At 38.4% G+C, this 12,181-nt stretch overlaps 1 long non-coding RNA gene across 7 annotated transcripts in view; it reads left to right on the top strand.

Annotated features, from left to right (window-relative positions):
• Positions 1 to 1,114: 1,114 nt before the first annotated feature.
• The window catches only part of LOC140849289 (uncharacterized), a 39,648-nt gene continuing 28,581 nt past the window's right edge, over positions 1,115 to 12,181 (top strand). For all 7 annotated transcript variants that reach the window (XR_012131020.1, XR_012131025.1, XR_012131024.1 and 4 more), the window contains exon 1: positions 1,115 to 1,269. This is a non-coding gene — a long non-coding RNA (uncharacterized lncRNA). The remainder of the gene's footprint in view (positions 1,270 to 12,181) is intronic.

Raw genomic sequence — 12,181 nt, 5'->3', positions numbered from 1 at the left:
CAGGTCTCTTTACAATGTTTACCTTGTGTGTTTTGCCTCTCCCTAGTTAGGGAGCTCGTTTCACTGCTTAGAACTGTATTCTCCTTGGACTGCAGAAGGTAACATAGGAATAGGAGATACACACCCTTCCTCCAAAAAATTACATTCCGTTTGACTCTCAGGGTGCAGTACGGGTCATTTTTTCATTGTGTGATTTCTGTCAACTACTCTTTCAAAAGTAGGGAAGTTCTGCTACTCCTGTGTGTTTTATGTGTTTTGGCTAAGGGAATTGGTGGGCTGGGTGGGGTCCTTCAGGAACGTCATAAGGTGGAAAAACCTGATTCATAACCCATACAAAGTCAGTGATAGGGGCAGTAGATTACCAAACTCAATTTCCTTATTTTATAAAATGGAAACCGAAGCCCAGAGAACTTGAATTGATTTGAAACTTTGGTCTCTTGAGAAATACTTTTCTAAAATGATCGCTTGAGAATGCCAAGTTCTTAGCAGTCATTGGGCCTTTGCGTCTAATGTTTCCCCTGCTCCAAGGTTGCAGGCCGCTTCTGTTCCTCAGGTCAAAGGTCATTTCAGAAGTCCCTCTCATCACTGCACCGTTTTATTTTTTTGTAGCACTCATTAATATTAAAAATTACTCAATTGTTTTATTATTCATCTTATTTACCACAGTGGAATGTAAACCCTTTGAGAGAAAGGCCTTTTCCCGTTTCGTTCACGGTTTAACGTTCAAAGCAAACCGGGATTCGAAACTGAGCAGTCTGGCTTCAAAATCCTCGCTTTTGGCCACTACATAATGCTGCCATTTGGTGAATAAAACAAAGGATGGGTTTCGCATACAGAAGGACGCAAGAGGGCAAAAAAAGATAATGCATTCCGGGAAGAGAGCAGGTGGAACACATCCATACACACACGCACTGCGCCCCGCGTCACCTTTCTCTCCGGAAGCGCTCGCAGCTGTCCAGCACTAGCGCGCACGCGCGGCCGCCGGGGGTCGCACTAGGCTGAGAGAGGAGGGCGGGGCGTGGAGGAATGTCCCGCCTCCAGGGCCGAAAGGCGCCTGCGTCCGCTGGGCTCCGTTCTGGACGCGCATCCTCCTTTCCCGGCCTGTGCGCACCGGGTGGGCGTGGGAGGAGGCGGGGAACAGAGGAGGGGAGCGAGGGGGCGGGTGTCGCGGGAGGGAAGGAGCTAGCCGGAGAGCGTCGTCCTGAGAGGAGTGAGGGAGGCAAAATGGCGGATCGCTTCTCCCGCTTCAATGAGGACCGAGACTTTCAGGTAAACAGGGGCGTCGCCGAGGACCCGGAGAAGGCGCTGGCCGAGCAGGAACCTCCTCATCCCCCGCTCCCAGCTCTCTTTTCTTCCAGACTGTTCCGGCTTATCAACCGGCTCGCTCTTCTCCCGCCTCGGATTCCTCAGGGGGCCTCCCAGCTTGAGGCGAGGCCGCATCTCCTCTCACCCTGTGTTTTCATACCTTTTAAACTCACGCTGCCGCGTTTGCGGCTTTGGCCTGTTTGGGCTTCAGGTTTCGGAACTCGAGCCTGGCCGCTGCGTGGGGTGGGGGAGGTGCTCCCCTCTGGTCTGCCGGGCCTATGGAGGTGCAGGGCTGGCTCCCGGGGGGATAGCGGGCTGGGTGGGGAGGCCTTGGGGCCAGTGTTGCTGAGACCAGGGCTTCCGAACCCCTGAATTTTGCTCCATGGCCCTGCTTGGAGAGTCCTTCTTTCCTCACTGTAATAAATCCCTTTAGTTGTTGCTTCTTACATTTCCTCGAGAAAGGGTGCTTTGGTTATCAGACGCCTTCTTGATTAGTCAACTGTAAAGATTTCCCCGGGTGTAAATGTTGCTGTTAGCAGGCCGTCAGTTGGCTTGGAAAGCATGTTACAGGACTATGGTTGATGGAAGCTTTGTCTGAAATCCTACTTCGAAAGAAAAAGCGTGATGGTGATGGACTTTTTAAGCTGTGATAAATAGTGCCAAAAGCTTGATTTTTTACTTTCTTAAGTTGCAAATGTATGGAAACATGTCCTTGTGATGACAAGTATTATTTAGGAAAAAATTAAGGCCTGAATTCGAATAACTCGTCTTTCGGATGTTTAAAAAACCTTCCTGTTGAGCATTATAATCCGCAGCAATCTCGGCCACCTAAAAGGGATTTAGTAGAGGTTGGCTATTGCTAGGGTAAAATACAATCTTAGAGTCTCAAAGAAACCACTGCATTACTACCGCGTATCCTGGAAACAGGAATTTGGACCAGAGAATGAACACTAAAACTCAAAAGTTTTTTCCAGGTGCAGATCTTCCTCAAAAGAACACAGGAATACTCTAGATAAGTTTCAGAAGGCAGTTTGAATTCCCTGAGATGATTGGGTTGGTAAATAAACAGGTAAAGCAGTTAAACCAGCACTGTTAACGGTCTACTGCATGGAAGGTTTATCAGAAGTTTTGCAGCAGTAAGGGATCTGGAGGCTGTTGAAAACCTTGTGATCGTGCGTCTGCTGTATAGCTGCAGCATAATACAGGATCTCAAGGTGTATAAAGGGTATAATGCAGGTCCAGGGAATTTTGAAGCAGTTCATTTTAGGTATTTGGTCCCCGATAAAGGTGGTTTTTTTAGCGAGCATTTTAAAACATGAGTAGGCTGCAAAATGTGTGGGCTTTATTGGTTAATTTTTAGAGACATGTTTATAACTAAAACCCTTAAGTGCTTTATGGAAGAGAGAATTTCAAGGTGACCTAATAAAATTGAAAATAGGTAATCTGGACAATTAAGTTTTGAGGGAAAATGGCTGTCACCCATGGAATTTTAGCAGGCTTAAACAGGATTTGCAGGGTCTTGAAAGATTTTGAAAACTGGGTAACAGAGTATAAATGCTGTTACTTGAAAAAATTGAGTAAGTCTACCTTTTCAAATAAGATGACTTTTCCAATCAATGCTTTAGTTGGGTTTATGTAAAACTTGCTTCAAGTTGCTGGGTATTCCTTTGAAGATAATGCATATGTGTTGTAATAACCAACTCCTGCTGCATTGGGCCAGCCAGGAAAATGTTGGCTTTTTAAATTCAGTTGTCCTAATACTGTGTGTCAATAGGATATTGGGAATGACAGACTTTCAGACAGTATGTTTAAAGCTTTTCTAAATTATTGTACTAATAGTTCTAAAAAACATTCATTTAAAAATACTCGAGTAGTAGTTTTTTCTGGATGTTTTAATAAAGGGAAAATACAAATTGATTTTTATCAGAGTCCTTTGATTTAAAGTTTTTGGAGAGAAGTAATAGGATGCTTCTGTGTGTAGTGTATCTAAAACATTTTTTAAGGTCAGGTCATTAAAAATTAAATGTGGCCTCTTTTTAAGGTTTTAAGTGACAAATGAGGTGAAGTCACTGAGTACACTTGAAAACAAACCCTAAGTAGGTTTCCAAACACAGTGCATAAATCCTGTTGTTTTAAAACAGATCTTCTTATAGCACTGGAATTTTGGGGGGGCAATCTTCTCTGGTAAGTTCTAGATGACTATCATTTTCTTTGCCTTTTATTTGGCAAGATAATTTAGAATTATAGAATTTTATTCTTTGCCAATTTACCATTAAGTTCAAATTTTGGAGTTTTAATACTGTCTCTTGAACTGAGTCAGAATTGGGTACACTGTTAGATTGGTGAACACCTAAGCTTTCAGATGTGTTTTGTATAATACAGTGAGGAGTTTAACTGTATTATGCCACTCGAAACACTTCCGAATAGAAAGAGTGATCATTATCAGGAGTGTACATTAAAAATTTTTTAATGACTTCATTATAATAATAAACAGGTACTGTTCTGCAGGCTTTATGTGTATTATCTCATAATCTTCACAATTACCCCTTGAGTAGGTACTGTTACTCCCATTTTCGAAGGAGTCAGCTGAGGCACAGAGTTTTAAATAACTTGGCCAAGTACACACAGTTTCTAACTGGCAGAGCCTGGATTCAGACTCTAGTACTTTGACTCTTGAAGCTGTGCTCCTGACCATTATCTCTGCTTGCAATTATGTTTTTATATAACTGTAGTTCAGTTATCAAATATGGAGGATAAACTTATAGGTCACAAAGAATTAATGAGTTTTTAGAGAGGTGTGACAGTTAACAGTTTTTACTCTGTTCTGTTCAGATTTGTTTTGGGTTCATCTTCCAAGGGCTTCTGGGGAGGTTTCTGACCATCATTAGTTACACTGTGTCAAAGAGCATATATTGTTAACTGTTTCAGCTAAGACATTCTTCTGTGTAGCCTTTGAAAGTGATATTTGATCTTTGGAAAGCTTTGTGAAATAGGCTGAAGTATTTATTTTTTTTTAAATGTCTTAAGAGTTTTAACTGCTTCAAGAATCTGACCTGAATTTCTGAATGAGACATGATTTCTGCCTACATTTACCAGATTAAGGCATGTTTGTTGATAGATTGAAATGTTACACACAAAAACTGGAAAATACATAGGATAACTTAAGATAGAGATTATTTAGCACTTTGAATTATATGTTCACTAAAGAAAGTTTTATTTGTACAGTGATGTACAGCTCTAAAGTGTTAAGATACACTGTTTAGCATTATTGGCTGTGCAGCTGTTAATGGTGATGTAGCTGAATGCTAGTGAGGAAATGTTCTTCAGCTTCTGTAACTGCAGAGAACTGGTGACTTAAAGTATTTTGTCTTCCATTCTTTCTTGTTCTGAATGTCTTCATTAGAGTTCTGATAAAAAGGAACTGTGATGATAGATCAAGGAATGGTGAAGTAATGGGAGAAACAAATATTACTGTAAAGGTCATAATAAAAATATAAAAAGTACCCAAGAACTTTTAAAATCTGTGTAAGTATTCATAATGGTAAATAGCAATAAGCAAGTCATGTATTACTTTTATGTAGTATGTTTGTAGGATTTCTCTCTGTGTTTCATGTATGTGACCAGGATGTGATAAATCTTAAGATCTTAAGTGAGGAAGTTTACAGTTTAAAAATATTCAGGTCACAGAAGCATGTTAGTAAATTTTCTGTGTGGTACTGTAATAGAGTTGGCATTCTATTGCAGACATGCCAGAGAAGACACATTAGCAGGTGTTCTAATCTCTGTTAACTGGGTCTCTCTCCCATTATCTGCCTGAGATGCTACTAGCTATGAAAGTCAGTGTCACCTTTGCTTGGATTGCTGAAACAAGGCAAAATCATTGCTCTTCCCTTTCCCATGCATATTATGATAGGTGGAAGGGATTGGAACAAGGTTTCAAAATAATGATGTATAGGTTTCAAAATGATGATGAATTGACATGATCATTAGCAAATATAAAATTGTTGGTTACTACATGTTCTGGGGATCAAGAGTGACCAAATAAGGTCAGTATAAGGGAGGGCTACCTAGTGGTGATCTAAAGGGTACAGGGTATGTATCTAAGGCAAAAGGCTCTTAAAAACTTGGAACATGTCAAGGAATAATGTCACAGGAGAAAAATGTATACGTTGTATTGAAGGGAGAATGGGGTTGGCAAGACTGTGATCATGGGACTTCATGTGATGATGCACTGTTTTCAAAGTGGGCGTGGGGACCAAGAAGAAACAGATCCAAATATACTGTAAGGCTGATTATTACAGGGCTGTTCTAGTGCTGCAGCATTAGAGCAAAATAGGTGTCCCTGTTATATTCTTTCCTTTCATTCTGAGTGTGTCACATAATTCTCATTAGAGTACTGCAGAGGGATTATCATTTTCTCAGGTCTTTATGATAAGTTACATAATCTAAACTAAAATTTGTGACTTAAAAATTTATTAAAGCACATATATAATTAGCTGTCCTGATTGTGCTGCTTCATAGCTGAGATACATGTTCATTTATTTGGGTACATGGCAAAATGAAAAAAAGACTGTTGTCTTGATGTGGTCAGTATTACCATTTTCTGAAAAGAACAGGTTCATGAGATCTTGAATTTGAAACCCATGTAGAAGTTTCATTTTTTTCTTGTAAACCAGTAAGTTTCTACTATTTTATTAATGAAAATGGATTCCAGCTTGAGTTCTTCAATTCTGTTAAAATTTATTCCCTGAAACAACTTGGTTCTTTTGCTTGTGTGTGTGATATTAATTCTTTCTTCATATTAGCATTCCCATTTAGTATTAAGTGAAAGCTGACTCATGGTAATTACCAAAGGAATTACAAAAGACCACCATAAATACTGAAAGAAGGCATTGATTAGATATTGCAGTGAATACCAGAAGATGTTGCAGTGATCTTTCAGTTATAAGAAGTGAATTGACCATTTAACTGTGGAATTCTAACCAAATGTACTTAATGCATATTGTATTAGTGCAAAAACTTAAATATGCCCATGGTGAAAGACAGAATATACTGTACTGTCAGGCTTATTTCTTTGGGATTTAACAAATACATTTAGCATTTTACACCTAATTTAGGAATGGATGAAGAAAAAGTTGAAGTTGCTTTGGCACTGTACATAGGTTAAGAGCACATAATGTTTTAGTAAGGACTATAGATAGTAAGAAATTAAAGTTAGGATCAAAACAGGCATTTCCTGTTACTTGCCTTAGTTATTCTTTTTACTGACGTTGTTGAGGTAAGATAAATCTTATGGGTGTCACGCAAGCAACCAGAGGTGTATTACAATTGGTCTCATCTCATGAAGTTCCAATTATTTGTTGTTCTTGCCACTCTTTTGGCAATTACATTGATTTCAAAAAGGAATTTCAACTTATCTCTGTAGTTTATAAAATTGAAATATAAAACAGCTCTCCATGTGTTAAGTTGTAATAGAAAAACAGTCATTGGCTCTGTAGCTTCTTACTATGCTGCTGGACAGTGACTTCAGTGGGGTGTGTAGGGGGGACTTGATAATATGGGTGAACGTAATAGCCTCAGTTTTGCTCGTGTGAAACCTTTATGAGATTGTATATCAATGATACCTTAATAAAAAAAGGAAAAAAATCAGTCATTGGTCATGTTTTGTGACTGGTTTTAAGTAATGATTGTTGGAAAAGTCAGTACTCATATCTTAACTGTTCATGTTAACAGTTTTTTCAGAGTTGAGGGAGTAGAGAGAACTTTTCATCCTTTTTGAGGCAGTATTGATAAAACAAGAAATTAACTTGTTAATGTGGGTGTTGACTATTGAAGAAAATAATGCTGATGCTTGTGGATTGTATGCTGTAGAATCAGTAATTTCTCTTGTTGCTATGAGTAAAATTTGCCAGTTACCCTAAAAGAAAGGGCAGAAGTAGTTGAAAATTTAATTGGTTTCATACTACTTTAAGGTACTATCTGCACAAGAGATGCCAAGGGGTATATATACCTTCAGAATATTTTCTAGAAAACAAACTAATTTTTGGAAGGATTGTTAAATAAAACAATATTGGAATAGTGGTTGTACTAAGACATATATATTGAGTACGTTGGTGGTGGGAGTTGGTTAAGAAGTAGTGTTTTTCAAGGAGCTTTTGTTCTAGAGAATAAAAGTAACAATAATTTGTTCCTCACCAGCATAATTATCAGATGGATCATATAGTTAGTAAATGCAAAATTGTAAGGAAAGGAGAAAACCCTCAAAGTGGGATGATTGGACGTGCCTTTAAGAAGAAATCAGCTTTTAAGCTGGATCTTGAAAGATGGGATTGCATCCTTGCAAAGGAAAGGAATGGGAGATACTCATTTGGAGAAAATAGCTCCAACTGAAGCTCTTGATTTTTTCAGGACAATGATTATACAAGCCATTGGGCATAGGGAAAAAGTGAAATCTAGGGCTACAAAGATAAGTTTTATTTTAATGTTCTAAGTAGGAATGTACTAACTGTTTAAGGTATTTAAATGGGGTAAATATCAATGCAGTTTTTCTTACAGGAAGATTAATTTGGATACAGTTGTATTAAATGTGCTATACATACTGTTAAAACTGTGATACCCAGTCTCCACTAACCAGAGTTAATGTGAGTGGGGACAAGGGAGTGATTGTAATAATGGACTATGTAATTTTAAACTTGGTGAGGACTTTGGGGTGGAGGGGTAGGGGAATGGAGTGAAAAATTAGATCAGTGGATTGTAGGTTCTGATGGGGTTTAAGAATTTTGGAGGTGCTAGAAGAAATGAACTGGAAAGGTAGAAGGTTGTGGTTGCAGAGCACAGTGTTTGAAATAGAGATTATAGAAGGATTGAGATGGTTGGTATTGACCATGAGAGTTAAAAGGCTAAGGGAGAATGGAGGACAGGATCATTATAGGGAAGGAAGTTAGGAACTGAGACTCCAGGATGTTGTAAAATCATCTAACTGGATGTCAGAATGATAATACTGTATAGTTGTGTACTTATTAAAGTGCCGTTATATACATTCTTATCTAATGCTTCTAGTAACTCAGCGAGGTAAATAGAATAGGTAGTAACTCTATTTTATAGATGAAGTAACTGAGGCCCAGTTACTAAGCTGAGTTTTTGAACTTTTATCTTCTGATTTCTTTTGAAGTGGGCTTTTTTTTGCAGAGGGGAGTGTTGGTATTGTGTACAGTAGGGAAAGCATTGCATTTTCTACCAGCTAAGTAACTGGTAGGAAATTGTTGGTATGCTTCTGGAAACATCTCAGTATTAATAAACTTAATTGGCTGTTTATGACTTCGTGCTGGCCGTTTCACTAAGAACAGGTATACCAGACAATTCATTCTGTTTCCCAAATATATTTTTGAGCGTCCATCTGTTAGAATGCATCATAAAATATAAGAAGAGAATATAAAATCAGTCTGTTTTGTTCATTTGTTTCAGTAAAAGAGTAGATGGGACAGGAGAATGGCACGTCTAGTAGACATTGTCAAACTAGGGTCCTATGAACTTATCCTTGACTATTCCAGCATCAAAAGTTGACTACTATCACATATAGTGATGATACTATCAGCTGCTGTTTAAGTATTACATGCCAGGCCCTACACCAGGGCATTTTGGAGATATTTAAATAATCCCAGTCACCATCCAAACCAGATAATGGTATCCCTCATTTTACAGATGAGAAAACTGAGACTCAGAGAAATTGAGGCTACACAGTAAACTTAGATTTTTTTATTATTAAGGTATCACTGATATACACTCTTATGAAGATTTCACATGAGAACATTTTGGTTACTATATTCACCCATATTATCAAGTCCTCTCCATACCGCATTGAAGTCACTGTCCATCAACGTAGTAAGATGCCACAGAGTCACTACTTGTCTTCTCTGTGCTACACTGTCTTCCCTGTGACCCCCCAACACACCATGTGTACCAATCATAATACCTCTCAATCCCTTTCTCCCTCCCTCCCCACCCACTCTCCCCCACCCTTCCCCTTTGGTAACCATTAGTCTCTTCTTGGGAAGTCGGTGAGTCTGCTGCTGTTTTGTTCCTCCAGTTTTGCTTCATTGTTATACTCCACAAATGAGGGAAATCATTTGGTACTTGTCTTTCTCCGTGTGACTTATTTCACTGAGCCTAACTAATACTGTCTAGCTCCATCCATGTTGTTGCAAATGGTAGGATTTGTTTTCTTATGGCTGAATAATATTCCGTTGTGTATATGTACCACATCTTCTTTATCCATTCATCTACTGATGGACATTTAGGTTGCTTCTATGTCTTGACTATTGTGAATAGTGCTGCAGTAAACATAGGGGTGCATAGGTTTTTTTGAATCTGAGATTTTGTTTCCTTTGGGTAAATTCCTAGGAGTGGGATTCCTGGGTCAAATGGTATTTCTGTTTTTAGTTTTTTTGAGAAACCTCCATATTGCTTTCTACAATCGTTGAACTAGTTCACATTCCCACCAACAGTGTAGGAGGGTTCCCCTTTCTCCACATCCTCGCCAGCATTTGTTGTTCCTTGTCTTTTTGATGTTGGCCATCCTAACTGGTGTGAAGTGGTATCTCATTGTGGTTTTAATTTGCATTTTTCTGATAATTAGCGATGAGGAGAATCTTACATGTGCCTATTGGCCATCTGAATTTCTTCTTTGGAGAAGTGTCGGTTCATATTCTTGGCCCATTTTTTAATCGGGTTATTTGCTTTTTGGTTGTTGAGGCTTGTGAGTTCTTTATATATTTTGGATGTTAACCCTTGTTTGTTTATGAATATATTCTCCCATACTGTAGGATGCCTTTTTGTTCTACTGATGGTATACTTTGCTGTACAGAAAGCCTGTTAGTTTGGCGTAGTCCCATTTGTTCATTTTTGCTTTTGTTTCCCTTGCCCTAGCAGATGTGTTCAGAAAAAAGTTGCTCGTTTACATTTAAGAGATTTTTGCCTATGCTTTCTTCTAAGAGTTTTATGGTTTCATGATTTACCTTCAGGTCTTTGATCCATTTCACAGTAAACTTAGATTTGAACCTTGATCTTTCCTAAGGTGTGCCTTTTCTTGTGGTTCCTGATTGTCTTGTGTAAATTCACTAGGCTTGTAAGACTCTTAAGCATCTGATGCCATTGTAACTCACTCATTGAGCTATTTTAAAGACTGTCTGGTCATTCTTTATTTTTATCCTTTCTCTTTTCTCTTTGTCCTGTTTCTCTGTAGTTTGTTCGTATTGTTTTCTGGACATGCTAGGCTATTTTATTACTGTTTTTGCATATGCTCTTACCTGTCTGGATTCCTACTAATTCTTCAAGCCTCAGTTTGATAACATCTCTGATAATCTTCCCTAGGCAGTTAACTGCTTCATTTTCCCATAGCACTTTGGTCATATTTCAGTAATAGCACTCTTACTAGTAATAGCAGTAAATAATACACAGTGCTTATTTCTCTGTTGGGTATTATCTCATAAAAACTCCTATTAGGTAGGTTCTATTATCCTCATTTTACAGGTGAAAAACTTACTCAGTTCACATAGCTAGCAAGTCAGAGAAGTAGCTTTCAGGTATTTCAGACTAGTCTCAGACTTTAACCACCCTGCTGTTTTTACCTCTCTTACTGTATACTTCCTTCTTATAATTTATCTCATCTCATGGATTTAGAACTCCTTGAATGCAGACTATCTTCTGTTTTTTTCATTTTTCTTGCTGAATCAGGGTCTGGCACCTAGAAATTGGTGAGATACTTGAATTAATGGTTGAGTAAAGACAAATATATAGGAAGGAAAGGCTTAGTAGAGTCTGACAAGAATGGCCAGACTTGGGGACTCAGCTTTCTGCTGTGCTGCAGATAATCTAGTTTGAACTAGCAGTTTCTGTGATATACTTTAAAGCCAGTTGAGGGGTAATTCAAGTATGGAGGTTGTGTTATGGATAGTTATACTCTCACTTTGTATGTATTTATATATAATTAACAGTCATCTTTTAGTTTTATTTCCGTTTGTGTAACAGATTGTAGATCACACTTGTTTATCTGTGGACTGGTGCAAAATTTTTGTCACATGTTTGGGTACAGCTATATTTTTATCAGCCAGTTGTTAAATAATATGCATTACTGTGGTCCCAGAAGAATTCTCAACTACTGACTCCCTACCTTTTTTATTTTATTTTATTTTATTTTTTAAATTAATGAATTAATTAATTTTGTTGTTATTAATCTACAGTTACATGAAGAATATTATGTTTACTAGGGTCCCCCCTTCACCAAACCCCCCCCACAAACCCCATTACAGTACTGTCCATCAGTGTAGTAAGATGCTGTAGAATCATCACTTGTCTTCTGTGTTGCACAGCCCTCCCCATGCCACCCCCCCCAACATTATACATGCTAATCATAATGTCCCCTTTCTTTTTCCCCACCCTTATCCCTCCCTTCCCTCCCTTTCTCCCCAGTCCCTTTCCCTTTGGTAACTGTTAGTCCATTCTTAGGTTCTATGATTCTGCTGCTGTTTTGTTCCTTCTGTCTTTCTTTGTTCCTATAGTCTTTGAGTTTGAGTGAGTCTCTTGTAAGCAGCATAGAGATGGGTCTTGCTTTTTTATCCATTCTATTATTCTGTGTCTTTTGATTGGTGCATTCAGTCCATTTACATTTAGGGTGATTATTGAAAGATATGTACTTATTGCCATTGCAGGCTTTAGATTTGTGGTTGCCAAAGGTTCAAGGTTAGCCTCTTTAGTATCTTCTAACTTAACTCACTTATTGAGCTAATTTAAACACTGTCTGGTCATTCTTTATTTTTCTTCCTTCGTATTCCTCCTCCTCCGTTCTTTATATGTTGGTTGTTTTATTCTGTGCTCTTTT

This window comes from Manis javanica, chromosome 4 (assembly GCF_040802235.1).
Source record: "Manis javanica isolate MJ-LG chromosome 4, MJ_LKY, whole genome shotgun sequence".
NCBI classification, from domain to species: domain Eukaryota; kingdom Metazoa; phylum Chordata; class Mammalia; order Pholidota; family Manidae; genus Manis; species Manis javanica.
This window is presented reverse-complemented; position numbering and strand designations above follow the sequence as displayed.